The 27,872-nt window shown below is 37.2% G+C and overlaps 2 long non-coding RNA genes across 2 annotated transcripts; one reads left to right on the top strand and one right to left on the bottom strand.

Moving 5' to 3' along the window:
• The first annotated feature begins 160 nt into the window (after nucleotides 1-160).
• LOC147654874 (uncharacterized) lies at nucleotides 161-24,393 on the top strand. The gene is made up of 2 exons (XR_015283321.1): nucleotides 161-362; nucleotides 20,975-24,393. It is a non-coding gene; the product is annotated as an uncharacterized LOC147654874 (long non-coding RNA).
• On the bottom strand, nucleotides 10,399-23,797 carry LOC111926808 (uncharacterized). Its single transcript, XR_002863194.2, has 2 exons — nucleotides 23,519-23,797; nucleotides 10,399-14,257 (listed from the first exon to the last, which is right to left on the bottom strand). It is a non-coding gene; the product is annotated as an uncharacterized LOC111926808 (long non-coding RNA).
• Nucleotides 24,394-27,872: the final 3,479 nt, after the last annotated feature.

The raw sequence follows: 27,872 nt of genomic DNA, 5'->3' as shown, positions 1-27,872 counted from the left end.
ATCGCTGTCCTTTTAGTTCCTGGTTACAAACTAGTGTGATCTGTACATGCATAAGAATTTCTTGCCTAGACACAGTTTTCTTTTGAATCTGGACAGTCAATAGACTTTCAAACTGTTGAGAGGCTTTGGCACTTAAACTGACTACTAATCCGTCTTTGTTGTCGGCTCTGGGCAAGACTGATGACCTCAGCTCTGAGGATGTCAAGTCTTCTAAACTGACTTAGAAAATACTCTTTCACCCTCACTCTCCTTCCTTTTTCCAGGTAGATAAGAAGGCAGTTCCCTTCAACCACGGGAGCACCTGCAGGAGAAGCTTGGACTGAGCTCTGAAGAAGAAAGCAGAAGAACCACAGACACTGAAAGTAAGTTTTCTTTTTCCTTCAATACTCATCCATATTCATTAATGCTGTGGGTGATCCCATGCACTTCAGATACTTGCTAATTATCTAAAGGTAAAACTCCTGTTATAGCTTCTTCTGAAAGACAGGGTGGGGGGACAGGAGTCAAAACACTCATCATTGTGGAGATACAGAAACTGTATTCCTACACGTTAACAATGCCAAAGAAGAGCTGAGAAAGGGGGATAAGGTTCTGTTCTGAGTAATGGGAGAAAATAACTCACAAAAGAATTTGATGAACTCTAGCAGTGTGGGAACTGCTCAGGTCTTCAAACTAGTTCTAATCCATACTAAGAGCAGCAGCCAGGATGGGCATTAAGTGGTATGAGCTGAAGCTGTTCCTTGAGTAAGAATGTTTTACATAATCCCTCAAGGCTCATAGTGTAATACTGCTAGGTATGATCTATAATTGTTGGGGTTTTTTTTGTTTCCTTCACTTCTGTAAGTTTCCAGTCTTGAAATCAAGAACTTTAGCTTTTGCTTTCCTTGATTAAACTTCAGTTTTTGCTTCTAATCTTTGTGGTGAAAAGCCTGACTCTGGACAAGAATTCAAAGAAAGCCAGTTCTCTAGAGAGTCACTAATCTCGTTAAACTCTTTGTGCAGGCAACAGCCATCCTCCTGCGATAATCTGAAATATAACTTTCAGCAGGGTATAAGGACAAGTATGAAAGTGCAATGAGCAAGTGTTTGGTGTTAGTGGCAGAAAGATGATGTATAACTGCAGGTGTGACTCAGATCATCAATGTGCTAGCTTTTAAAATTAATATGTTGTCGAAAATTTCACCCTGAGTCTTCATGATTTTTTTGAAAACAACCTATCAAATCTCATGGTTTTGGAAAACAGAAGCAAACTTTAGAATTAGGCAATGTTGATGAATTACCAGAATGATTATGTAGTCAGTCTTCTAAAAAATGCCCTGGTAACAAGCTCTGGTCTTGTTTTCCAATTGATGAGTAATTTTTTCTTTCACAGGTCCACTGTTAGCTCATTACCACTATTCCTAAAATCATCTGCCACCAGGAATGGAAAATACATGAATTCTAATTTTTCTTAGGTCCTGTGGTCCTTCAAGACATGACTAAATACATAGCTGAGAGTGCATTACTCTTCTGATTAGGATGTGCTACTATACTCTTATTAGGATGAAAGATGAAGGACTACGCTAGACTGAGGCCACAAGTGATCTGCTTCCAATGACCGCCAAATTAAAGATCAACTTGAAGAGCAGGAATCAAATTTCTTTCCTTATAGTCTATTTCAGAAATCTATGGAAGTGTTGTGAATGTTTATTAACATCTGTTGCCCAGGATTTTTTAGTTCACTTGATAATGCAGATCAAGTGTCCCACTTTGTTCTCTTGCTTGATACAAACAGATTCATTTACATTCAGCAAATCATTCTGAAAATCCTTAATTTAGTAGTTTTTCCTATGGTCTGATTGAAACAAAAATAATTGAATAATAGGTGAAAGTTAAAAAGAGCTAATAAAAACAATCAAACTTCTATAATTTCACTTTTTTCTCCTAGGAAACAAATGTTTGGCATTATTTAAGTTTAGGCAGAATAGGATACTTGTATACCTTATTTCTTGATCATGCACAGATACTGAATATTGGGCAGCTGAAAAATTCTGGTGGAAAATATTTGACTTTCAAGAACTGTCTCCAAGATCCAGTCAGCCACAACAACATTTGCTATTTGTGATACCGAATATGGTTTTGAGCTCTGTACAGATGAGCTAGTTGTAAAAATTGCAGATTTCAAGCCTTTTGATGGTAGCTAGTTGTCTCTGATACCTGCTGTTTGATGCAGCTGCCCTTTGAACTGCTTAGCATTATCATTTCCTATTCCTCTAAACATAATCCTAAAAGCAGCTTAATAACAAATGTGTTAGCAGAACACTGTGGATATCTGTGTCCTGATATTCCAGCCTCGGATCACTTGGTACTTATGCCTCTCCTCTCTCAACACTGAATTTGCTAAAATCTAGGAACAGAACCACTCTGCTGTCTTCCTGTCATACTTTCTTTTATGGAAGTTATAAAATCTCAAAAATTTAATATTGTTTGTGCCATTAGCACAAAAGCAATCACAGTTGGAGAAGATGGCTCAGGAAGTAAGGAACATCAGGACACTGGATAAAGGAAGCATGAAAAAATCAACCCCAACCACTGTTTCTTGCAGGATGAGAGTTCTTTCTCCAAATTCTACCAAAATCAGCAGCTGCCAGTGACTTTGTGGGCTGAAATAAAAACTGAAGCCTTCTCTCCATTCCTAGGAATTTTTTTGTTCTCTGATTTGTTTCCTCCAGAGCTCTGAATCCGTATGCAATGCTGTAGGCAAGTAGCTCGGTCCTCTCAGGAATATCCCAGTCTGTACTCATTCTGCTCACCATTTCTCTTGTTGTCTTTTCCATCTGCATTAAAGAAGTTCTGCAGAGCTGAACTTGATCTTGAGAAAACAAGCAATTCCCCCTTCCTTCTCCTTTCCAGAAGTTTCAATTTGACTTAGACTACAGTAGCCAGAGTGAGGGAAACACAGAGCCTTCTTCTTGGTTGCCACCAATGCAACCTCTTTAAGGTTACAGAAGGTTACCTCTTTAAGGTAACAGAAAATATACTCTTGATTCATGCAGTAATCTGGAAACAATCTATCATTTGTAACCACTAAACTGGAGAAGCAAAGAGTCCCAAAGTTAGACACTTCTTAGTAACAACTTGCATTTAAGGAGATCTTATTGCACGACATAGAAGTTAGGCTTTGCCCACGATTATTTCACCAGTTCTGGGAAATATTTGTTTGTGCCTTTCAGCATATAGGACACCTATTCTCATATCTAAATATATTCTTCTTTGGTTTCACAATGGACAGAGTTAATTATTAAATAAAAGCCATTCAGCTTAGGTTTCTTACAACACCAGTGGTGCTCAACAAGGTGTTATTTGTTGTATGAGCTTATTTTACATGGGTTGTGGTCAACATTGTTTTCTGTTGAGGTCAACTCGTTTAAGACAGAAGTAGAAATATGCTTCTGAACAATTTCTAATTATTTTAAATCACCTGAGGATTATAAAGCCTGTGGATTTCCTATTCCTGCCATTGGATGAATAACATACCAGGGAAATTGTTCTTCCGGCGTTTGTCTGTAATACTCTCTGCTAGTGAGTAAATTCATATTTTGTCATTTTGAATGTGCTTCTACAGTACCTGGCTCCTGCCTTCATTAGGGTATTTAAATACCAAGAATTAATATAGTTGAAGTGTTTTATTCTGCAAATACAGAATTTGATAGAAGGACTCTACTTTATTTTGTTAGCAAATCTGGATTTTTGGGAGCAGAAAGTAATGTCTGTTTTTCCCAAACATGTGAAGCAGGACATATGTTGTTACTAATTTTTACTTTAGTAGCCAACTTTCAGAAAATTCATGATTTCTGTAGTTAGACAGAATCTTGTGTACCTCTACGAGGAAGTGAATAAATTGAACTGAACCCATTTATTTCTATAGCGACTATATTAATATGACAGCCAGTACATTCTAATTTGAAATAAGAACTCACAAAAGCTTTTAGACCAGCAGTTTTGTAGTCCCACAATACCAGTAATTTTTGGAACTAAATGCAAAACTAATTTCTCTGAATTAACTTCTCAGTATTTTAGCAAAGGTCTCAATTTAACTACAAAACTGACTGGTGGTAGAAGTGAGAACTTTTAAATATATGTTTCTGTTTGAAGTGTCAAACAAATTAGAAAATTATATTTCAATGTCATTGTCTTATTACTTTGTGTTGAAATTATTAAATAGAAGTTATCGCTGTGCTAGGGATATTTTTATTTATTTGTTAGGAAATTAGTGAATATAGTCTAAAAAACTCTACAACTCCTTTAAACCAAGAGGGAGAAGTATAGCCTTCTAAACACACTGTCAAAATGGGCAGCTAAAATGAAAAAAGCAAGATAGAACTGAACCAGAGAGAATGCTTTAGAATAAAAATTGTTTCCTTGAAAACCCCTGGTCATCAAATGCACCTGCACATTAAGAATAGGCAAGAAAACAGTTCAGCTCGGGTTGCAACGATTCTGTCCCAGTCAGCCCTGTCTCAGTTTACTTGCTGGGTGAGGAAGGAGGCACCTTTACAGCTCACAATCCTCACTGGACAGAGGCTGCTGCCTCTCAGCTCCTGGCTGGCCTCATGAATGGGTCTGGTGCAGTGTACAACCTTCAGGCAGTGTTTTGTGTGGGCCTGCCTGAGATTAAGTCAGTTCTTGTCTTCAGAATCTTTTGACTCCTTCAATGCTGATTACCCAAGTAGTGTGAGAAGCAAAATAAGTAAACACAAATTTAAAAAAATTCTCTTAATGGTGTCTCCAATATTTTTTCACTTATTCTCCTGTATATGTTTGTTTTTGTTGCTGTTGTTGTTGTAGTAGTTGTTGCTTTTTATTTTTAAACTTTTTCTGTTTGTTTTTGTTTTTGTTGTTGTTTTTGTTTTTGTTGTTGTTATTGTGTTTTGGGGTTTTTTTGTGAAAAAACCAGCCCTTTCAAACATATCTAATATATATTACTGCAGAAATCTGTACACTTGCAGCACTGAAACCTGCAACTCCTTGTTATATAAATGTACTAAGCACTGCTTTCCAAAACCAGTTCCTTGTCTCCTTAGCAACACAGGCTGCAAAGAGCTCACCAGCCTGGTGTTCTGCTGTATGTATGAGCTTCCAAGTCAACTGGAAGAGTTTTGGTTTAGGATTTAGAACCTTCCTTTGACCAGTTCAAGCTGCAGGTGAGGGACACTCTTCTTTTGCATGAAAGGTATAATTTCAATGTTTATCATTGGAATGTATAAGTAATAAACCAAGAGGACCTTCTGAGAAAAGAAAATTTTCATGGCAGAGGACTGAAAAATTTTTCTTCTGTTCCCCCTGCACCGTGACTGTAGAACAAAATATTTTAATACTGAAACTAAATTCTTTAGTATAGCTTTCGATAACTTATGAGGATGAAAAAATGTATACAAGATCAATACTATGTCCTTCCCAAAGCTTCTAGAAACTAATAATTTTTCTTCTGTTTTAAGGCAGAAATGTGGGAAATCTTACTACCGGCACACCTGTCTGTGCCACTGTTGTGAGGTGCTGTTATAAGACTAACAGTTAATATTATTGTGCCTGTCTTTAGCCAGCAAAGATTTGAATTGGTTCTGGAAATTAAAATCTCCTTTTAAACCATTCCTCTCCCAGTGTCTTCCAGTTAGCCTGGGGTTGGGTTAGGTTTATTTGTCTTGTTCTTAAGCTTCATTTTCATGCTAGTTCTGTACACACACAAGGTAACAGTATCTTTGTTTGGAGTTAAGATGAAGTTTGTTTCATTTCAGCAGTTATGACCAGACTCCACTGCATTCCATGCTGTCAACAAATTGATGAGGAAATCACTGATGAAGGCAACATCACATGCACTTACTTTCAAATGTTACATTACCTAAAACATTCACGGTCTTCTTGATTATTTTTGCCCTGTGTTGAGAGCCATGAGAGGAGCCCCAAGAGACTATCAGTCTTGTAGGTTGGGTGGCTTTGAGCTGCACACACCAGGATCCTGTCCTTGCCTCCAAAATAGACTGGTGAGAAAAATGATACAGGCATGAGGTCATTCTGTACTTCTACAGAAATTGCTTTTTCCTATGTATTTAAATACTCAGGGAATAATCTCTCTATTCAAGTGAGGCCTACTACATGAAGATGGGCAAAGGTTCAGCTGAAGGGAAAGAAAAATATATTCTTGTACCAGGAAATTTTCCTGCCTGAACCAGTGGGGAACAGATTTGTGGCTTATTTTCTGGAAAGCCTTGGGACCTGGAAGAACGGGTAAGCATCTGTCAAACAGACATACACAAATCACTCATTTCCCTCAGCAACTCAAGTCAGGAATGTTTTTGTTTTCCTTCAGGGGTTTCAGTTATAGGGAAAGGACTTAAAGGTCTGTGAAAGAAGTCTTCAAGTGGAGAAGTTACACTGCCTAAGCGTGCTGGTGATGCCAGGTTACACATCCCCCTGCCCAAAGTCTGGGAGCCTGCTGTGTTTGTACTCTCTGTACCCTGACTCCTCAGCAGCAAAACACGGCTGGGTCCAGCACGGCTTCTTTAGAAATTCTGCTCCAGAGCTGCACAAAATCATCATCCCCAGAAAAAAAAAAATAAAAAAAAAAATCCATTTAACTAGATTTTCCTACCACATCCTGTTGGATCCAAGGGACTTGCTGAACATTGTGCTGCCTGCAGGTAATACAAGAGAAGGACTTCTCCAGTCTCTAACAAACTCTTTCCAAGAGGCATTTACTTGTGTTACTGTAATGCTCTGTAAAAGAAAATTTAGTTTGACAACTGCAAGAGAACAACAATACTGGTTTCTGATAAAAATTTGAATGACTGGCTTGTATGCTGAGCATTATTTTAAGCAAAAATATTTATTGCGTGTAGCTTGTGACTAACTTCAGTTGTCTTATAGCAAAAGTTCAGCAGAAATAAAAGCAAATGATTTTACAAATGGATTTTATAGTAGTGTCACTTATAGGATATCTAGTACCTTAAACCTAGAAGTGCACATAGAATTTTTCATTCTTAATCTGTAAATCTGAGTTAGTGAGAATATCTCAAATTGAAGCAAGTAAGATCTTAGATTCTCATTTTTCCCTCTGCTCATCAGAATGAATTCAGAATAGGAAAACTGGTTTGCAAATCTGTCATCGCAAACTAAATAGAAAACAAAAGAAAGCATATAGGAAGACTTTCTGAATGCTGGTTTTTTTCCCAGTCTCTTTTACCAGCTTTTGACCTAAAGCAGTTTCCAGTGAGAAGCTCTACTGGTGAAAAACATGGAGAAATTTTGTAATGCAGCAAGATAACTGTTAAATAAGCATTGATAAATGTTAAATCATCATATTGATTATTTTTTTGTCAGTGACAGTGCATTAAAGAGATCTGCTCATTTTCATTTAGTGGTCTGTGTTTGAATGAGTGATTGCTTTGTTACCACCTAGATGCCTGAAGTGAGGCAAGTGCTGATTTAATTGTCCTTTGCTTATGCAAAATACTAGTTATGAATAGTTATTTGACTCAGTAGTAAGTGGTACCTTAATGTATTATTCTGCAAAATAATTTATTAATTAAAGATTATTCAAACAGTCCAGATTGACTTTGTGTGCTCAGTCTGTTTATGAATTAAATTGGTTTTCACCTTATGTTTATAGATGGGCTGGTTCCAATAACAAAAAGTAGAAAAGCACCAGACATTATTTTAGGGCGGTTAATAGACAGTAGGTTCAGACAAATCCTTACCTACAACTAACCACACTGAAAAAACAACCTGAATTTGAGAGAGCCCCTAAACCATGTGGAAAAATAATTAGATTTTCCTCCGTAAAGACAAAATCTGCACTGTAAATGCATGTGCACATGGGATTAGAGACACATTTCCACTTGGAACTTTAGCTCTGGCGTTTCCTAATTTTTATGTACTCAACTGTGCTGTCTCCATGTACTCTTAACTTGGTGTTCTTACTTTTTTTGAATGGAATGTTTATTTGTGCTGGAGACAGATATTGATCAAACATCTGCCTGTGGATGTCCCTTGCAGGCTTCACCAAGAAAGTTACACCATGGTTTGGGGTCCAGAAACACCAGCTCTTTGCTAACCAGATTACTTTTCCATAAATTTGCTATAGGATATACTCCCTCCAGCAGAGGGCAGTGGAATGGTAGGTGTATGTATATAAAACAGAATTTGAATTTAATTAAAAAAATTCATATATTCATTAAAAAAAAATATGAAATGAGATAAGCAAGACAGATCATCTGCATTCCCCTTCAGGCATAATGTGATTTTGCTTTGGCTTTACTCCAAGAAATACAGAGGAGACCTTTTGATTAACAATGGTATGCCATTATGAAAAACAATCTAGTGTTTAAGAATTAATAAAATGTGAATTTCTGAACTAGAAAAAAATATATTCTGAATGCCTTAATTACAAAAAGTCTCATTTAAAGTACATTTTTCACAAACATTTTTTCTCTGAGGAAAAGATTAGGTGAGTGTTTCTGTCAAAGAATAAAATCCATTGAGATCTCCACAACACTACTGGTTTTAATAAAAAAAAAATATGCAGACACATTAAGGGCCCATGTCTTTAACTATTTATTGTGAGATAGGGTGTTTCAGATTTCTGAATTTTGCAAAGCTGAAAATGCTCCCAAAATGTTAAGACTCTGTGGCAGCTTGGAAATCTCATGGCTTGAGACTGCAATTGCACAGTTAAGAATAACTAAGACTCAAAGCCTTTATTGATAGCTGTGATTTACCTTTTCCCCCTCCATTTTCATGTGAAGTATCTACTCTGAGAGTTTGATGCTCAACATTTGAACCTTAGCAGCTTTGGTGGCATATGGCAAGTGCTAAATGAACACGCTTCTTACTATGTAGGCTGAACTTTTCTCTTAGAGCTTCTTCTAGAAATCTGGTTAATGAAATTGCTCCTTCTTATGGCTACCTTCATTTAAAGCAAAAGAGCAGTAGAATTGTAGTTCAATTGAAAGCAGCATTCAAGTAAAGAGATGCCACAACTAACAGAAGTTTTTGACAAGAATGCATGAAAAGAAAATAAATTTAGTTGTTGTCTGAATCTTCATTTTCTGGTCTCTTTTTTCAGGCTCCTGATTTAAGGTGCATTTTTTCCTGTAAATCCAGAGTCTGCTTTTCTTAAACTATTTTTGCTGACTAAATTTACTCCTGGCAGTTTGTGCAGCAAAATTCTGTAGATAATATAGTCATCCTGAAACAAAAGAAATTGAAGAACAAAGAGGGGTAACAAAAAATAAAAACCTTCAATCTGAAGTGAAATATTGGCATGATATTGAACAGCCTCTTTTTTTCCTTAGGTCAGTATCTTGCAGAATGACTGCATTCCACATTCTCATGAGCTTAACCAGTTGCTAGGGCAGGGTGTTACACGGTGCTGGTCTATCCCTACAGTCAAATAACTCCAAAGACTAATTGCTGAGTATTCCAAAGACTGCTTTCTAAGCATGTTATGGTGTGATCTCACACTATAATTTCCTATGGCATTCATCCCCATGATATTGTTTTTTGTGGTTGTCTTTTGCACTTTTTAAAAAGTATGTGAATGCATTTTACATTGTCATAATACTTTCTAACCTTTTTCTACTTCATTTACATTTGTGTGAAGAAGATTGATGGCAATAAACAATCATGGTTAAGAGAGAGATAGTAAGCGAGTTCTAGATAGGAATGTAAAATGCTGGCTGTGTATAAGTTAGGTTCTGAGCTAAACTCCTGAAATGCACTTCAGGTTTGAGATATGACCAGTAAGCAAAGAATCAAGTTTCCATTTCCAACTATTTACTTTATGTAAACACCCTGGTTGCAAATTAACCACGAAAATGGTGGATGAAATAATGTTCTTCATTTAAATCCACAGTGAATCTACAGCCAAAAGAAGTATGCTATTATTTACTGATACATCTCAAAACTCCTGGTGAGCTTCCAGTCTGCTTTGTTTTGCTTGCCTTATAGTTTCAGCCATCCATAAGCATTGCCCTTTGATGCATATCGGTACTTTCTACTAAGGTACCTCTGGAGCAATAGATTGAGCCTCCTATTAAATAAATAAATCTACTCTTAACTTCCAGAATTATAAATAACATGAGGAATGTCAAGGCAACCTTGGTGGTTAGCCAAGTCATGGAACAGCTGCTCTGACCTTGCATGTCAGCATCTTAGCCTTTATTAGTTTATTAGTTTGATTTGTGCACAACATGGAATTTCTTGAGTTTTACACTAATTCAATTTTATTTCTTGTTTACTGCATATTAGGAGAATTTTAAAAATAGCACATATTTTACAGGCTGCATAAGATTTCCTAGGAGGTTTGCTTGGTAAGTCTCTGACTCTTTGCCATCTGTAATAAAGAAAACATCACCAATTTGCCCTGGTACAAGGTAATCACTGTGTATTTATTGTAAGATTCTGTGAGCAAAAGCCACTCCACTGTCCTCACTATAAAATTTTATCTTCTGTGACCTACCACACAGGACAAGGGGCCAGAAAAGAAGCTTTGCTTATACAGAGAGCTGTGAATAATGGGAGTTTTGTAGGAACAAATTCTCTTCCCACTGCAGAAGGACATTAAAGTGTTCTTTGATTAATGTCTAATTTTAAACTTGCAATTAGTCAGAGTCAGAACAATAGACCTACCTGTGTTAATTTCCTTAATGTGTCAAAGCTGTTCTGACTTCAACAGATGTATAATCAAGTCTCTACAGTTCACTAGTTACTGGATAAAAGCTAACTTATGTGCTCATTGAAAACCAACTTCAACTTTTCTTTTACAGTTCATCAAGGTTTTATGAACACCTCTTATCAGATATGCAGTAATTTACATTGCCACTAGTCTTTCCTAAAAACTGAAGCATCACCAAGATGCTTCTCCCAGTATTTCCACTGGGCTCAATTATTCCAAGCAGTAGAAAGCACACTGCCTTATTTTTACAGATCCTGGAGTTTTTCTGAACTAGAGCATAACATTTTGAGGCAAGTGTATCAGTAGTACTTAGAAAACCCACAACTCAGAGGTATATAACAGTATTTTGTCTTTGATTTTTAACGTTGTTGATCTAATTTCCATCACATCTATACTATAATAACTTTTTTACCCATCGTGTTCACTTTGTGGTTTCAACAAATATACTTGTGCTGGGAATAAATGTCTAGCTGTTACAGAAGGACCAGAAACATTGCCCAATCAGCAAATTCTTGTGTGTCAACAGCAATATGGATTCAAGGTGACATGCAGAGAAATTCAAGAAGATACTCAAGAGAATGGTTTGGTTTCCATGTCAAAACTCTGTCTTGTGAAGAGGATATTTTTTTTCTTCAGTTACTTTAGATATCAATACCTACTTCACATACAATCAGTCTAGACCTCAGCTTGTACCATACCTGACAAAATTCACAATCTGAGTCACAAGTTCAGATTTCCAAATCCCAATAAGGATACTTAAATAATTAACCTATGCATGCCAAGACTTTACGGACACATAGAAACCCATTTTAAAATAAACTTCCCTCTTTTGACTGCTGAAGGACTCACTAAAGAAAGAAAAGCCATAATTAAACGTGACTGATTTGCCTATAACATGGCAGATCCTAAAGCAGGATCTATAAACCAAATTTCTATAGAATGTTGTTTATAGACACATTAGCCTTTGAAAATTCAGCCACACAATGATTCTGCTGTTGTTTTCTGGGAGTGCAGGGATGCTATTTTTCAAAGTATTCCTTGACACTTTGTGCATAAGTTTAAGAATCTGCTCATGTTTTGAATTATACATGTGGTTTAATTTTACCTTTGGTTTTTCTGATTGTCATAGGTCCAATTAATGGAAGGGAAAATGCTGCTTAGATTCTTTCAGGTATATTACACTTTCATTTCAGCTCAGATGGGAACAAGAGGAAATATTATATTCTGTTAACTTTTAATTTTATGCAAACACAGTGAAGTTTGAATTGTAGAGACTTCATTGCTGTGAGTAGCTTTCTCATACTTTCACAGCATTTTCTCTTCTCAGGCTCTGCCTGAAGGCAAATTTGTGTAAAATCCATTCAGCTATACATGGAGTTATCAAAATGCAAAAGGCATGTTTCCTTCAGTGAGGGAAATTTTCCTTTGGTTTTCTTTCTGTCACTTCTTTTCCCATCCCTTATTTCTTCAAGACACATGTTCAGGAAGTAGCTTGAAATGTTTGTGTGTCCTATATACAATATTTACTAAGAAATATGTTTTCAGCTGTGTGAAAGGGAAAAGGTGGAAAACCTTGGAATTTACCAAGTGTAAGAATGTATCAAATGATGTTCACATCAGTGTGGGCAAGCAACCATAATAAGATGTATTTTCTTTCAGTATTTGTACTAGTAAAACTTAAATGCGCAAACGTTCGCCTAAAGGTACGCTTAAAAATGCATTACTATGAATGAAGTAAATGTACTTAACATTCGAGGCTGTTCTTTTAGGCTGTTCCCCAAAGAGTATGTAACCCTCTCTCAGTCTGCACTTGGCTTCCAGAAACACTACTTCTCAAGGAAAATGCCAAGATAGACATAAGACTGAGTGGCAAATATTTTTACAGGTTGTCCTAGAGTCTTAGCCTCTCTCAAATCCAGATGTCTAAGTTTTCCTCCCTTAAAAAACTTGCTTGAACACCTCTCTGGGACTGGGATACAACTGGGGTGTGCACAAAGATCTGAGACCTTCTCAGCTGTGCAGCCCAGGCTACACTCACTAAATTCAGGCTTCTAAATATATCTCAGCATACTTGGCTTCCCAAATCTGTGAAAGGCTTTCCCAGCCCCTAATAAGGGATGCATTGCTTTGCATTGTAGATAGTTAGATAGTTGCTCAGGTGTAGGTAGAGAAAGAGTGAGATTTGATCAGATCAGAAATATAGCATTTTTTGCTAGTATTACACATACATGTGTGAAATGGTCATGCCAGGCAGCAGTTCATTTATTTAATCTAGCTACTTTATTTCACTACATGTTTTGATATTGCCACCTTGCTCATCAAGAAGTACAGCATTTGACCGTGGAGTAACCCATGCAAAGACAAAAATGACAAAGAGAAAAAAGGGAAGCAGGCCAGCAAAGTGTTGTTTTTCCACATGCCTTTTCTCTGGTAAGATGAGAAGTTGCATTTCAGCCACTGTTTTCTGTGTCGAAGCGCAGACAGGGTGCAGAGGTTCAGTGGCACCACATCGACAAATGGATCAAAACACGTGGAACAGTAGGTGTCAAGCCCCAGAAGTGCAATTAATTGTGTGTGCTGTTGCTGCACGCTCAGGAGAGGTGATGAGGTTCATTCTTTTTCAGCTGGGCACTCTCAGCAGCACAGCTAATTCAGCACGAGCAGAGCAGCTGGACACGAAGCAGCATTAGTGCAACATCGTGGCCCACTGGAGTAATTGAACAGCAAACTAGGTTATTTGCCCACCTACTTTCCCTGCATATTAAATGGGGGATAATGAGCAATTGCTTATGGTCTGTTTAGAAAAAATGGCTGTTTGTTCAGCACTTTGAAATCATAAATCAATATATGCTGCAAATGTGATGTGCCTCCTTACAGCCTCGTTCAACAGAGAGCCACGCTGGAGAGGGAGAAAAGGTGCCCCTCCCTGGGTCTTACTTGGCTGTCTTCTGCAGAAAATGGTGATGGGCATGATCCCTTTACCTTTGTTTGAGAACAAATATGTCCAAGGGGGCTTATTCACCACCTTGGTCAAAGTGAGAAAAGCCTAAATGAGGCTCGAGGAAAACAGACATTATGGTTGCTTGGATCACTTTGACTCCCATAGACATAACTCTTCAGTTAGCAATCAGGTGGCACTATCATTTTTTTTTACACTCCTAAAACCATTCCAGGCACATCAAGCTGATTTTTTTCAGACAAGGCTCTAAAAAGAAAACCAATATCTTTATGGAGCTATTTCTGAGGGTTTCTTCCAGTGCTGGCTTTTGGATCAAGGCTGAAGACTCCTGGTGAGATTCATTTCTCTAGTTCACGTTGATGGACCAAATAAGCTGGTGCATTCCATGAAAAGGCTTACAGGAGCTTACAGGGCTCCCTGATTCAGTGGTATTCTTGAGCTTTTTTGGAGGTACAGCGTTTCTGACCTCTTTTCAGCACCACACTGCTCCCTGTTTCTAGTGGTCTCATTTTCCTGCCCTCCAGGGATCTTCCAAGGGATGCTCTGGAAACAGGGAAGGTTGCAGGATTGCAGCTGCTTACAAGAGGCTGCAAAGAAAAAAGCTGAATTAGTTTCCCTGGATTTACAACATTCCAGAACTGCTTAACTGTTCATACCACAATATCAATATTCTGTCAAGTAACTGGCAAATCCTAATGATTTCATGCATCAGTATTTCTTTTAATAAAGTCACAAAAAAGCTGTAATTTTCAAAAATAAATGTATTGTAAAAATTTTCACGATTAACTATGCCCTTTTGTTTTCTGCCTATGTCATAACCATAACTCTCCAGCTTCAGGAGTAAAACAGGTCTTTACAGCGAATCTAGAGCATTTACTATGTGATTTATTATTATAATTATGATCTATGGGGTTTTGTCTCTCTGGCTTGCAATAATGTAGCTGTATGGAGAGACGGTGACTGAGATGAAATTCACTTACATTCAGTCCACCACACTTTCTCCAAAACTCATGGATGCAGTAACTATACTGCAGTTATCCATAACAGAGACAGAAAGAGGGAGAAAAGGAGTGTGTTTTTTTTTAAACTTGTAATTAATAGGCACTTCAAAAAATTCCTTGTAAGTTCAGTGGACATAGTTTTATTTACAGTTTATTTTAGCTTTATCTTCTTTACTGCGTGACCTACACTAAGGGGGAACCAGCAATCCTCACAGCAAAATGGAAGGAATAAGACGAGACTGGTTATGCAGAAACAGCTGCTTGTTTTCAGCAGCATCAGTTGAGAGTTTTTCACATTCTCCTTCTCCGCCTCTCCCCAAATGTTCAGCCTGCTGTGTGCAAGCTGGGTGTTTACAGTTCAGGACTATGGAGGAGGAGGAAATATTTTGCCTATTGTTCAGTGACGTCAATGGCTTCGCTCCCAGTCACTTGAGGGACGCTGGTGCTTAGCAAATGTCAGTACACTGCTGCTACTGCATGTGCCTTACAGCCTGCTTGCAGGGATTTAAGGTCTCTCCTTCAAGATAGATCCAGCTGGCAGACGAGGCGGGTGTGAAAGGCAAGGAGCAGTAGCCATGGAAAGCTGGTCTGCTGCTTTTTGCACGCGAAAACCTCCGTGCCAGTTTCTTGTTGAGGCATTAAAATGGCATATTTATTAGCATTAAATGCAAAATTCAGCTTAAAAATGTCTTTTATTCTGCACCAAGGTCCTTCTTTTCACATTCTTTTCCTATGCATCAAAAGGAATTTTCAAACCTTGTTGTATATCAAGAACCTAGAAATCCCCCACAGAATACACCGGCAATTTTATAATTGATCAGGATAAATAGTTAACTCAAAATCTGACTCAATTCAGTGGTTTTCTGAGGCATTCTCATATCTATTTTCTTACCAGATATTGAAAACTGAATGGAAAATGTGTTTTGCTGAAGATGTTTTTAAGCTCAGGGTCGAATTTTTTTATTTCTATCTTTTTTAAATGCATGTTTTTTGAAAGTGTGCTACAGTTGATGTTCTTAACTGCAACTGGAAAGCCATTCTTCAATGACTTTATCTTCATTAAAACATATATGAAATTATTTTTTTAAAGACTTTGCAAAAATTTGTGATTTAAAAAAATTATATCTGCACCTTTTGTGCATGTGCACAGGAAAATGGGGTTTTAGAAAACACAGAAATTGTTCCTTGGTGTTTTATGTGCTTTGTAGCTGAAATTGAAAAGCTTGGTTTTGAAGAAATAATTCATTATATATATGTGAACAGAGATTTGATTATGGATGGGACCGTAATATCAGCTTACTAATTATCTTGATGTGAGACCCTGGATTTATTTTAATATTCATATAATAAGCACCATGAAAATGTCAAGTATTTTGAGGCTTCATCAAAGCCTATAGTATAGTGTAGCACTATACTGGTACCTTAAGATGAAGGGAGAACATAAATAGATGCTGCCATTTTGTAGGAAAAAATGGAAAGGCTAAAAGCAAACACCAGTAAACAACGATTCTAGCATCAGAGTTACAGTGGAAAATAAAAATGTGAGACAAATTATTGTCAGTGCCTTTCAGGTCTTGACTTTGCCAAGGATCATCATCCATTTCTGACAGATATATACAAAAAGATTACATAGGTAGCCTGGCTTTCTGTGATGAGAAATAACTTCAGACGTTTTGAGATGATATACACTTAAATCTGCACGCTTTACTTTTTAAGTTTCTCATATACATGAATCATTCACTGATTAACAGACTTACTCCATAATGATTCCACACATAATTTTTCGTGAAGATGACTGAGGAATGAATGAACAGCTTTTCTAAAATACACATTAAAATATAAGAGCAAATATTTTCTGGAAAAAAAAGTACATATACCTGCTTTATTTGTTTGCTTGCAAAATCTTAATCACCTCTCTAGATTTTTCCAGATTCCAGGTGTTTTTGTTTTGCTTCATTTTTATATACTGTGGTTTTAAAGCAGCAAAAAACTGCAGAATGTGACCCTATAGTTGTTGTGCTTCTGGTCTGTCAAGCCACCCAGACCAGAATCCTTCTTCAAGAGAAGGATAATCAAAACATCAAATATGGTTGTTTTTTTATTTCTGATATACAGTGCTGGGTTTGGTCAAGATTTACAAGTATTCTAAGAAATCTGTTTTAAATTAGTGTCAAATGTTGGCTTCAACATCCAAATAGAGAGAAAGGAAAGGCTATTATAGTGTCACTGCTTTTACTCCAATCACTCTATAATCTTTCAAAATTAAAACAACGGTTAAAGGCAGATGTGAGTTCAGTGTGTAGATTATTCCTGGTGAAGAATGTTTGGTATGTCTTCTGCAAAGTATTATCAATATATCTGTGAATTCTTCATCAGCTTTCATACCAAAGGCAGTAAATATTGAATTCTGCTTTATCTTTTAATTGCAGAATAACCTGCCACTTCACTTAAGAAGCCTTTTTTATAATATTAATTCAAAACAAATAAGCCTTTTGTAGAGCAAAGGCACACCTTTCTTATTTTCTATATAGTCATTTTACCTCATGGATAGAAATAGGAGACTAAAAGGTCTTCTGAATTTGAATCACAACTGAATTACTGTTACCACAGTCCCCCAGTAATGCTTTCCTAACTTCTCAAGCAGTTTCAGAAGCAGTCCATCACCTAATATGAAGGATTGTAAAGATTATAAGACATAATATACAACAGGAAATATAATACTGTTTTCTTGAGAGACTTCTGCATAGGTGCACACACCTATATGTAAATATCAAATTAATGTAAAACAATGCATCAAAGGAACATAAAATGCTCTTGTGATATATATTTGTATTTATCTTATCCTTACAGGCAGGAACAATAAGTCTCAAAAGACCAAACCCCAAACTGTGCTTTGCACTTGGAAATCTTTTCATAACAGGGATGTTCAAAGACACATACAAAATTATTTGTATAAACAAGAACGAGGTGAATGTTTAAATTCTCTTTGCCAGGCTTTGTTTTCTAATATCCCACTAACCTGTAAACAAACATCTTTTTGCTTTTCAAATTCTAGAGGAGTTTCTAAATCAGGCTTACATATTCTCTACTTGTCTTACAGGGTTTTTTCCTAACAGCATCAAATAGCTGTTTGCCAGCTTTCAGCTGTAACAGGGGGGAGATCTGTCATCACCCATAGGAAAACAATGAATTGTGTCTAGCCAGAAAATAAAGTGAGCACTTTCTTCACATAATAAACTAGTTCTTGACAGAGCTAGTTTTTCAAATTGACAATACAGAAAGAAGAATATGTCATGAATTCTGTTGTTATAACGTTCTCCTGTATACCAGGTATAAGAGTTTTTGGAAGCAAAATCTATTGCAAGTTTTCTGAAAAAAAGCTAAATTATAAGCTATTACATCACTTTCTGCTTCAGTGGGGATGGGTAGGGACAGAAATTACGACAGGGAGTTTCTTTATCTCCCTCCTTCCCTCCCTCTCTCTGCCTCCTTCAACTCCCTCCCTTTCCTTCTGCCTTCCCTCCCATTCCAACAAGACACATTTAAAGCTGTTCCTCTTTCTACTGTGGCTCCTTAAACTCCTGCAATTAGTTAAGAAAATCTTATTTAAAATAATATATAATGGCTAGGTCCATCAGTTGTTAGGATAATATTCATATTGTTAGAAAAATAATTTTGGAGTACATGGAAAGTATAAAATGTCCACATTTCGTCTGCTGACAACATGATAAATTTACATGGTTGCTTTGTTTCCTTTGACTGTAGCCTGTGTTTTGGAGAATATCTGAGCTCATGAATTTATATTCTCTACAGTATTATATCCACCTCTTGACCTTTTGTAATGGCTTGGGCTTTACTCTTCAGACCCCCTGGGAACTGCTTTAGGGCTGTTGTTTCTGAGAAGATTGTTTGTGAGCTCCACTGTACCACATGTAGTGATGGCTCCCAATCCAGACTTGCCAAGAAAGCAGAGGGCTGCTCTAAAGTGGGCATTTCTCTCACTTGGGCTCACAGTGAAGACAAGCTTTGCCTTTTGGGCATAAATCATATTTTCACACAACAGTTTTTTCAGTAAGAGAGCAGTCACTAAGGAAAAAGCAGCTAGCTGTTTTCATGAAAATCAAACTGAAATGAAATAAAAACATAGTGCACCTCTTCAAATAAAGGAGGAAAGTACAGTCCTTGTGGTGAGCAATAGTGCCACAATTTAACGCCATATATGATTCCTAAATAAACATTATCATAGGATATTAACATTAAATATATTTATAATAGTGTCTCAGATCTTCTGGGAGTCCCATATATTTTGCAGACTATTTCTCAGTCACAACTGCAATGCAGTGGGTGGAACATTACAGCTTTCTGCATCCAAAAAAGTACACAGAATATTTCAGGAGTGTGCTGTGTGCAAGAAGGACAAAAAACCAAGCTAGCAATCTAATCGGAAACTGGCAAGGAAATATGGAGGGGGGGAGGGAAGACTATATGCTTTTTAATTTCTAAACAATAACATGTTTCATTTCTGCTCTACAAGATTACAGCATGTCAGCATGACATTCAAGTCTCATGTCAGCATATTAGCCAGGGCATCCTCAAGTAGCTGCGTATTTGAAAAGAAATGGGAAAAAGATAGAAGAAGACTAGAGGAGGGGAAATTTGGCACATTGTTAATTTATATTAAAGTTTTGGAGAATGGTATGTGTTGGAGAGTACCTCCTGCCCTTTCCAGGATAGCATGGGGAATGGGATAAACACCAGATGCAACAAAGAGTTGAGAAACTGCTGCTTAGAGGGAAAGGTGCCATTCGATATTTGGAGGGGTAACTGGTCAGGAAGGGAGAGAGCAGGGAGGAATGACACAATACCACATTCAAGAGAGGAGCTCTGGCTCTAGTGCTTGGCAACAGGAGCTGCTTAGAGCTTTGGAGGTAGGGATCTTGTTCCTCAGGTAGGGAAGTTTATCACAAGAAAGGGTCTGACTCCAGACTTGACTCCAGCAATACCCACTAATACAGAAAGAGATATTTGTGTCCAGGCTCAGTCTGGTGTGAATGATGAGCCCACTGTTAGCATGATGAAAATTCAACTTTGGGGAGGCAAAACATTATCCCAGTTTTGTGACTGGTTGTGACTCTGCTCTACCATTTACAGCAGTCAATGTTGGGCTGCATTTCTGGGCTGCTTGGAGATGCTGAAAACCCAAGACCCACAATGAAGCCAGACTGAAGAGCAGAGATCCATACAATCCCAAACCTGAAGCATCTTTTTCTCTCACTCCCAAGCTTTTTCTCAGCTCCCAAGGCTGTACACAAGACTAAAGGGGTAGCTGTCAGGATTGCACTGGGAATTGAGAGATAGCTATGCATCTGTGCTAGATACAGCATGCTAGCCTGGGCTGAATATTTCACTATTGATCATAATTTAGCCTCTTTCTACAATAAAATAGATGATAATAGGATCAACATTTTATGTCAGCCCCCTTTCCTGCCATTCTATGCTTAATTCAGCAATTACCCATAGGAGAGAGGAAACTTAAACTGCCAAGTGCTGTAATCTCAATATATCCAATGTAATTTACAACCATTTTTAACTTATTTTCCTTTACAGAAGATTTTTATCAGTTTTCTGTTTCCTATAAATAACATTTACTACCATACAAGTAGTACTAGAAGCAATAATATTTGTGCTATATTAGTCTCCAGAAATTCCAATGGTGGTTGTGATATGTGTAAATAGAAAAAAAACCCTGACATGATCTTTGCCTTGAGCAATTTACATACTGAATCTTATTGCAGCTATATTGTGTTCCATCTGTTCTCCTCCAAATCAAAATGCTTAATAGTGAGTAAAGGGGTAATCCTGTATGTTCAACAGGATTCCTGTAGTGCATGACTCTTTTTCAGCTCTTTTTGTCCAGGTCATTTATTGTCTGCAGTTGAATTACATTCCTTTTTCATTCCATGCCGAGAACAGGTAGGATTCTCTTGCCACATATAAGCAGATCAACACAGAAAAGCTGTTTTTGTTTTCCCCCATGTGAAACCTCTTTTCCCTGAATGGTGAATGAACAAAATTCTTACACTTAAAAATTATTTAATTTCTGTCCTGTACACAAGACGTGCTGTTTCATCTTGATAGCCTAACATGGGAATTGACACAGGAATTTGCTCTGTTTCCTTTGGCAACTAACTGTCTCTGAATATTGCCTTATTTTCCTATGGAAGGATGGCTAGGTGCGATTCCCCCAAAACAACAATGCTGTAATAAAACACTATTTCATGCAGGTTGTTTTTTTTTTTGCAGGTGTTTTACACAGGAATCCAGGCTGGAGTGAATAAGCCTATCAGGCTGGCACAGAGGATTAGCATGGTTGTCACAGGGTAGAAGAGATTGTTGAACAATGTCAACGTGAACAGCACATCAGTCTTGCTGCCTCCTAAATTGCCACATAATCAATATTCTCCCAGACTTATCTTCCTTTTCTGATGGCCATTTAAGGCAGCACTGTCTGCTCAGCTCAGATGTCTGCTGCTTCCCTTTGGTGTCTTTAACAAGGAGCATCAGGATCATTTTCTCTGGATAATTGAACTCATATCTTACTGTACCTACTTGTGGTGAATGTGTGAATGGCATGCTTTTTTGTGATTGAAGAAAGGAAAGGAGTGAAACAGGGTAAAGATGAAATTTCACAGACCTGTAGCCACTACAGGGCAGTGTTGCCATCCCACTTCATTTCTCTTGCTGCTCAAAGAGGAAGCACAGGTGAAAGATGCTGACAGGCAATTGTCCATATGAGTGCATCTGTATGCAGGAATTTCTTGCAACAGTAGAAGTCCTTTGAAACAGTGGCCAAATATAACCAATCTGAAGTCAGGATGGGCATTATTTAAACAAGGTATGAAAAGATGGAAGGCATGGATATTAAGGATGGAGGGCCACAGAGCAAAACAAGTAGCTGCTCTGAGTGGAGGCTAAGAAAAGCAGCAAAAGAGACTGGGCTTGTGAGACACTTGTTTTGCAAACAAATTCTTTTAGTTAAACTTAAAAAACAAGGAAGGAAGATGTACTGAAGACCAGTCACACCTTAGCAAACATTTGAGTGGCACTGATGGCAGTGACATAACTGCTGAGCTGAAAAGGTTGGGCTCAGTGTCCTCATGAACCTGATGAACTGGTTTGGACAAACAGAGGCAAAACCTGAGAATGAACCAGGGCCAAGGAACTCTGGCTGGGTGAATATTATCTCCCTCACTGAGTAAATGCTCAGAGACATCTAATAAACTTAAGCAGGGTGTTTGTAGATGGAATAAAACCAGCATTCTATTAGTTTATTGTCTTCCTGTAAATGCTTTGTTTTTGATTTTAGATATTAACAATATTCAAGCAAAGCTGAACAATAAGACTGTCAAATTTCCATATTCACCTCTTTCATACTTCCCAAAACCAGAGGGAAAGAGCACAACCCAGCAGACTTGATGGTTAAGTGTGGTGGACAGGCCCTGTGGACTAACCTTAAGCGGTACAGTAACTACAAATTCCAGCTCTGCTAGAGGCATAAGACTGAAGAGAAGAGAGGCTCTCATAGCAACAGTGGCCAAAGTCAGCAGGAAAAGCTACATCTGTGTCAGATGACTTAAATTAATGAGTTCTGTTGCTGTTATATGTTAAAGAGGCTCATGTACTTAAAAATTATTTAAATGCCTATCCAAAAACCAACATTCTCTCGGTGGCACTCTGCAGCAGGACTTGTTTCTGAAAACACCCTGAATGCCTAGGGATCTTGATTTGACTCTGAATTCAATGTAAATTGTCTTAGGATAATAAAAAATTACCTAAGGATATTGAATAAACTTAGGATTCCCTGCGCTGCTTCAGCTGGATATGTTTTTCTGTTTTTTGATTTTACTGGTGTGTAGGTGGTATGTAGGCTTTCTGACACCATTAATTTAATGACTTTCTCCAATCCTATAGGTGTACAGATTACATTGCATACACTATTTCCAAAATTATTTCTACATGTATGCTCAAATAGTGATTTTTTGAATTTTCTTTCTCTGTGCATGGACTACAGCTATAGCTTTGTTATTTATAGTCTTTATTACAAATCTTTTTTGACAGCAAGAGTCTGAAGGAAGTATGACTGGACAACACTTTGCCTTGTTAAGCATGTACCAATTTGGTTGCTATGACAAATGCTCCAAAGCCACAAATGATGCTGAGCTCTCATAGGACAAATGATACAGGGCAACAATAAAATAAAGCCTTCATGGGACTTCAGTGTCTTTCCAAAGCAGCCAATCCTTACTTTGCCTGTTTTCTCCATTCTCTAAGGTTTCTTCATCTGACCAGTGTGGAACAAAGCTGGAAAATTTCTAGTGTGTAATAAAGAACGAGCCAATATTACTTTAAGTTAAAGCATAAAACCAGACAATTCTTTCCCTCCCCACAACCTGCTGCTTTTTCTTTCCAGTACTTCTGGAGGAAGAATTTTTTTATCTATCTATCTATCTATCTATCTATCTATCTATCTATCTATCTATCTATCTATCTATCTACCTATCTATTTATTTATTTATTTATTACACTTTTTGGGCCATTCTCCTTTCAATGTACTGAGTGTATCTCTTCTAATCGTCAATTGAGTCAATTTATACAGAGGGTTAACCATATTCTTAAGTGCTAAGAAATTTTAGGAAGAGACTGAAGACCAACTTCTATGTCCATTGTCTCAGTAAACACAACTTCATTATATTAATAGAAGGTGGAGAAAAAAAATCCAGCAGCTTCACTTTGAAAGAAGGTGTCCCATGATTTTAAGTGAAAGTAATTTGAGCAAAATTGGCTTACCAGGAGGCAAAATTAAGTATGCAGAAGGAATCCTTCACAGCAAGCAGACATTCATAGTGTGTAGAGAGCAGGATGCTAAGGAAAACAAACTAAAAAAATCAAACCAGTCGTCAGGTCTACAGGGTTTGAATATTCCAAAACTCACAGGCAGAGCTGGCAGTTGCTGCTCACAAGGCAATTCAAGAGTGGAACATCATATGGTGTTAACTGTCAGGACTGAAGTGCTTTGGTCGCAACGTGTGTGGGAAGCCTGCAGAGCCTGCCTGCAATGTGCCTAACAACCAAAATTGTTTTGCATTACATTCACCCACAAATTGAAAATATATGCAATATTTATACTAGTACGGTTTTTGGCATAGGCTGCACCTCTAACACTTTGAACAATTTAAGCAAGCCTGGGGATCTTATCGAGGGCAGTAAATTAGAACATTTTGTTTGTAGAAAAAGGATTTGCTGTACTCCACTGCAAAAGCCAAGCCAAGGTTGAACCATGTCCTTTAAAAAACAAAATAAAACATTTTTATAAGATAAACTGTCTCCATCTAGAAAACAGTTAAATAATGACCTTATTGACAGCAGCTGAACAAACTTCCATAGAAAAATGTGTCATTTTCAACACATGTGGATTAAGGGGGTTTTGCCCCTGTTTTGCTTTATATAAATATATTTCTATAATGTATACAGACCCTCACTGGCATTTGAAAAAACAAGCATAAATCTGGGAAAGATTTTATATTGATTTCAAGCTTTTCAAAAGTTTGCTTTTACAAAATCCTGAAGTGCATATGAACTTCTCTGTTTTTTCTACAATAATATATGTATGGAGGTACAGACTATGTTTTAGACTGTGAAAATAAAACAAAAAGATATTTCCATGACTGAAATCTTCTTGTAATTTGGGTGGACATGGCCACTTGAAACTACTGACAACAAGCACTGCAACTTACATAAATCCTCAGTGAGGCTTTAAAAACAAACAAGAAAATTAGGTTCAGCCTACTTCTCAATAAAATTTACTGAGGCTCTTTGGCAATATCCCAGAAACAGCTTTTTTCTCCTCTATTTTTTGTCCAAGCAGTTGTCTATCCTCTCTCTACTGTAATTTACCTCCATTCTTTGGAGTGTTGATTTTTATGAAGCTTCTGTGAGATACTTTTATAATCTCATTATAAGAGAACAGAAGCATTGTAGATCCAGAGTACTTCCTGAGTCTTCATAATAAGTTTTGTAGCAGATCAGCAAACCATCAAATAAACACCAAATGGAGTAAGTCAAACACTGCATCATTGAGGGCAATCTAATGAAAAAGCCTTGTTTTTTTTCAGGAATACAGAAAATTTTCTTATTCAAAACCTTGTTTGGTAGAAGCTACAATGATTTTGTAGTAGAACAAAACAAAATTTTAAAAAAATGAGAGAGAAAAGCACCAGTTGAAACTATAGCTCAAACATAAATCACCATTTTAGTAGTATCAACTGGTCAGTCATAATGTTAAAATTCAGAGTAAAAGCTGGGCAAGCAGAGTCTTGAGTGGATCTCAAAGCAGACCAAAATGTCAGCATTTGTCCCTGGCTAGGAGGCCTCTCAAGTGGAAGCAGATGCCCAACAGAAGACATAGTATTTAATATTTTTATCCTGACCTAAGGAAGTGTTAAGTTTATGTTCCATGAAGCGAAAACTTAAGTAAAATAAGAGAAGTTTTGTGTTCGGTTTAAGGAATCAACATCTACAGAATTTAATTTCTATCTCTACTTCACAGTGCTCTAGATGTTAATATAAATATTTCTATTTCCTCCATTTGCTGTGGCAGAAAAAAACAGTGGCAGAAATTGGCACCCTGTGTGGGGTATGCAGGGAGGTACTCTATGTAGAACCCAGCTAGAGCCCTCATTTTCTGCAGATTTTGCTTCCTCTTTTAGATTAATTTCAGTCAGAAGAAGAAAATGGCAGTGTTCTTCTCCAACAATATGGAAATCAGGCTGAGCATTTAAAATGTATTTGGATTTATTACACAGTATTTGATTTATATGAGTTGAATGGCAACTTCACCTTGCAGAACATCACATAGCACAAAATTGTGGTAGATTCTTCTAAATCTAGCTTATTCTACTGTAATATTCTATTGTACTATATTAATTACCTATTAATTCAGCCATAGGTAAACCTAGGCAGAATGAGAAAACTAGAGAAATTGCAAGCAGCAAATTAATTCCTTGTCTTACTTTGCATGTTTCAAACAAGAGTACCACAGAGAAAAACAACTCACATGTATTAATTTAGTTGTTCTTTTTGTATGTTTTCAAACATTTGTAAAACCTTTGTCTCTATGTTGTTACTATGATCAAACATGTTAATTGAAAATATTTTTGAAGTGCATAGTAAGGAGTGACAGCCAACTGAAAACTGCTGGAGTTTGTATTATTAAACCAATGTGTTCTGAGATTTTGAGTTGTTAGAGTAATTTATTGTAAGTGGTTTATCTAGACAAGACAGCAGCAACTTGTAGTAATTTGAAGTACTTGAGCCAGCTTGACATGATGCAGCTCGAAGACCAGTGGCAGCTCAGCTGTGGCACTACAGAACTCAGCACAGGATAATTTGTCTTGTCACAAAAAGGCTGCTTGTTGTGTAGCCTTCTTCTGCGATGGTCCAGATTTTGTTTTAATGTTCTTGTTAGTCATAATTATTCACCAGATAATTTATGCAAATAAATTTCAGTTTTTAGATAGCTTTTTCTGTGCTCACTTACATGAAATATGGTGTCACTCACTGAGTCACATTATTGTTTTTGTCCTCTGAGTTGATACATGACATTGCTACAAGGAATCCTTAATAAATAATGAATAATAAGACAAAATGCAACCAATGCTCATTTGTGTAAACTCTAGAATTAGTTTTGGGACTCACAACTCTTCTATGAATAAAATACTGAGCCTCTGAGTAGGACCACAGTATAAATAAATGATAAATACTGAAAAGAAACAAAATACTCTGTTTCAGTGGAACCTTGTCATGTTGAATAGTAAAATTCCCACTGATTTCTCTTCATCCAGACTTTAAATGTTATTCATAATATATTTCCTAGGGCTTTTTTGTACCATTCTGCCGATTTATTGACATAATGATTTGTTGGATTTTTAACATTTGATGCTACAGCACTATCCTGGTTCCAGCCAGGACAGGGTAAATTTTTTGCAGCAAGCAGGAGGGGCATGGCCAGGACACAGAGGTTATTCTATAACACCTCACTTCATTGCTGGGGGTGGGGAAAAAGGAGTCTTTTCCAGCAAGAAGGGATTCCTGCTTGTTGAGAAAACATGGCAGAGGGAGCCATCCAATATTTTCTATTACCAGGCTGGCTTTCTCCTGTGTGGATCCTTTTTTTCTCTTCTACCCTCTGTCATTCGTTTGTTGCTGTTACTGTTCTTATCTCGCTGCTGTTTCCAGTAAATTGTTCTTATCTCAACCTGTGATCTTTGTCTTTTATGCCTCCAATTCTCCTCTCCAGCCACGCTCAGGAGGGAAGGGGGAACAAGCAGCAGCATGGGAGCACTGAACTGGAGAATACCATTCTTAAACCAGAACAAGCACAATCACTTCAGCTGTAATGTTTTTACTTGTAATGAAAATTAAGAATATGCTAAGAGTCCTTATTTTTCTAAAAATTACAGTTGTTAACAATGAATGGAACTAGATCTTTTAAAAGGCAATCTGGAGCTCTGGCTTTGTGGTTTGTTTGCTTGCTTAGTTTTATTTAGTTTTATTTTATTTACTACAATGACAAAATTTCAACGTAAAGAAAGATCTGACCCTAGAGAATTTCAAAGCCCCAGCCGAGCCCTGTGGGGAATGCTCTGCTGCTTTGTTATACATTATTGCAAACATGGGATTAACACAGTTCAACACCAATTATCAGAAAAAACTCTCTTCTATTTGTATCCCATTTGTGTTGTAAAATCATAAGCCAAAGTGAGAACCCTTTTTTTGCAGCAATGTAAGGTAAATAGCTAAAGCACCAAGCCTTAACTAGAATTTAGGCTAAATCAAAATCCTAGGGCTTTCCTATTATCATTGTAAGGTCAAGGATGAAAAACTTTCTCCTCAACACCTAAGATGTTTTTTCATTTCTTTCAGATGACGCTCTCAGCCATATGGTTCAGTTTTAGGTAGTCCTGCATGAAACAGGGACCTGTACTAAATGATTCCTATGGGTTCCTTCCAACTCAAGATTCTAATCTATGACTTCAAATGCCAGAACTGGCGTTTTAGCTTCTCAAGTCACTGTCAGATCTACACCTAATATCTAATTTATTACACAGCAGTAGGTTCTCAACCTAAAATTGCTATGTGCCTA

The sequence above is a fragment of the Cyanistes caeruleus genome, chromosome 2 (assembly GCF_971803275.1).
Source record: "Cyanistes caeruleus chromosome 2, bCyaCae1.hap1.1, whole genome shotgun sequence".
Taxonomy (NCBI): domain Eukaryota; kingdom Metazoa; phylum Chordata; class Aves; order Passeriformes; family Paridae; genus Cyanistes; species Cyanistes caeruleus.
This window is presented reverse-complemented; position numbering and strand designations above follow the sequence as displayed.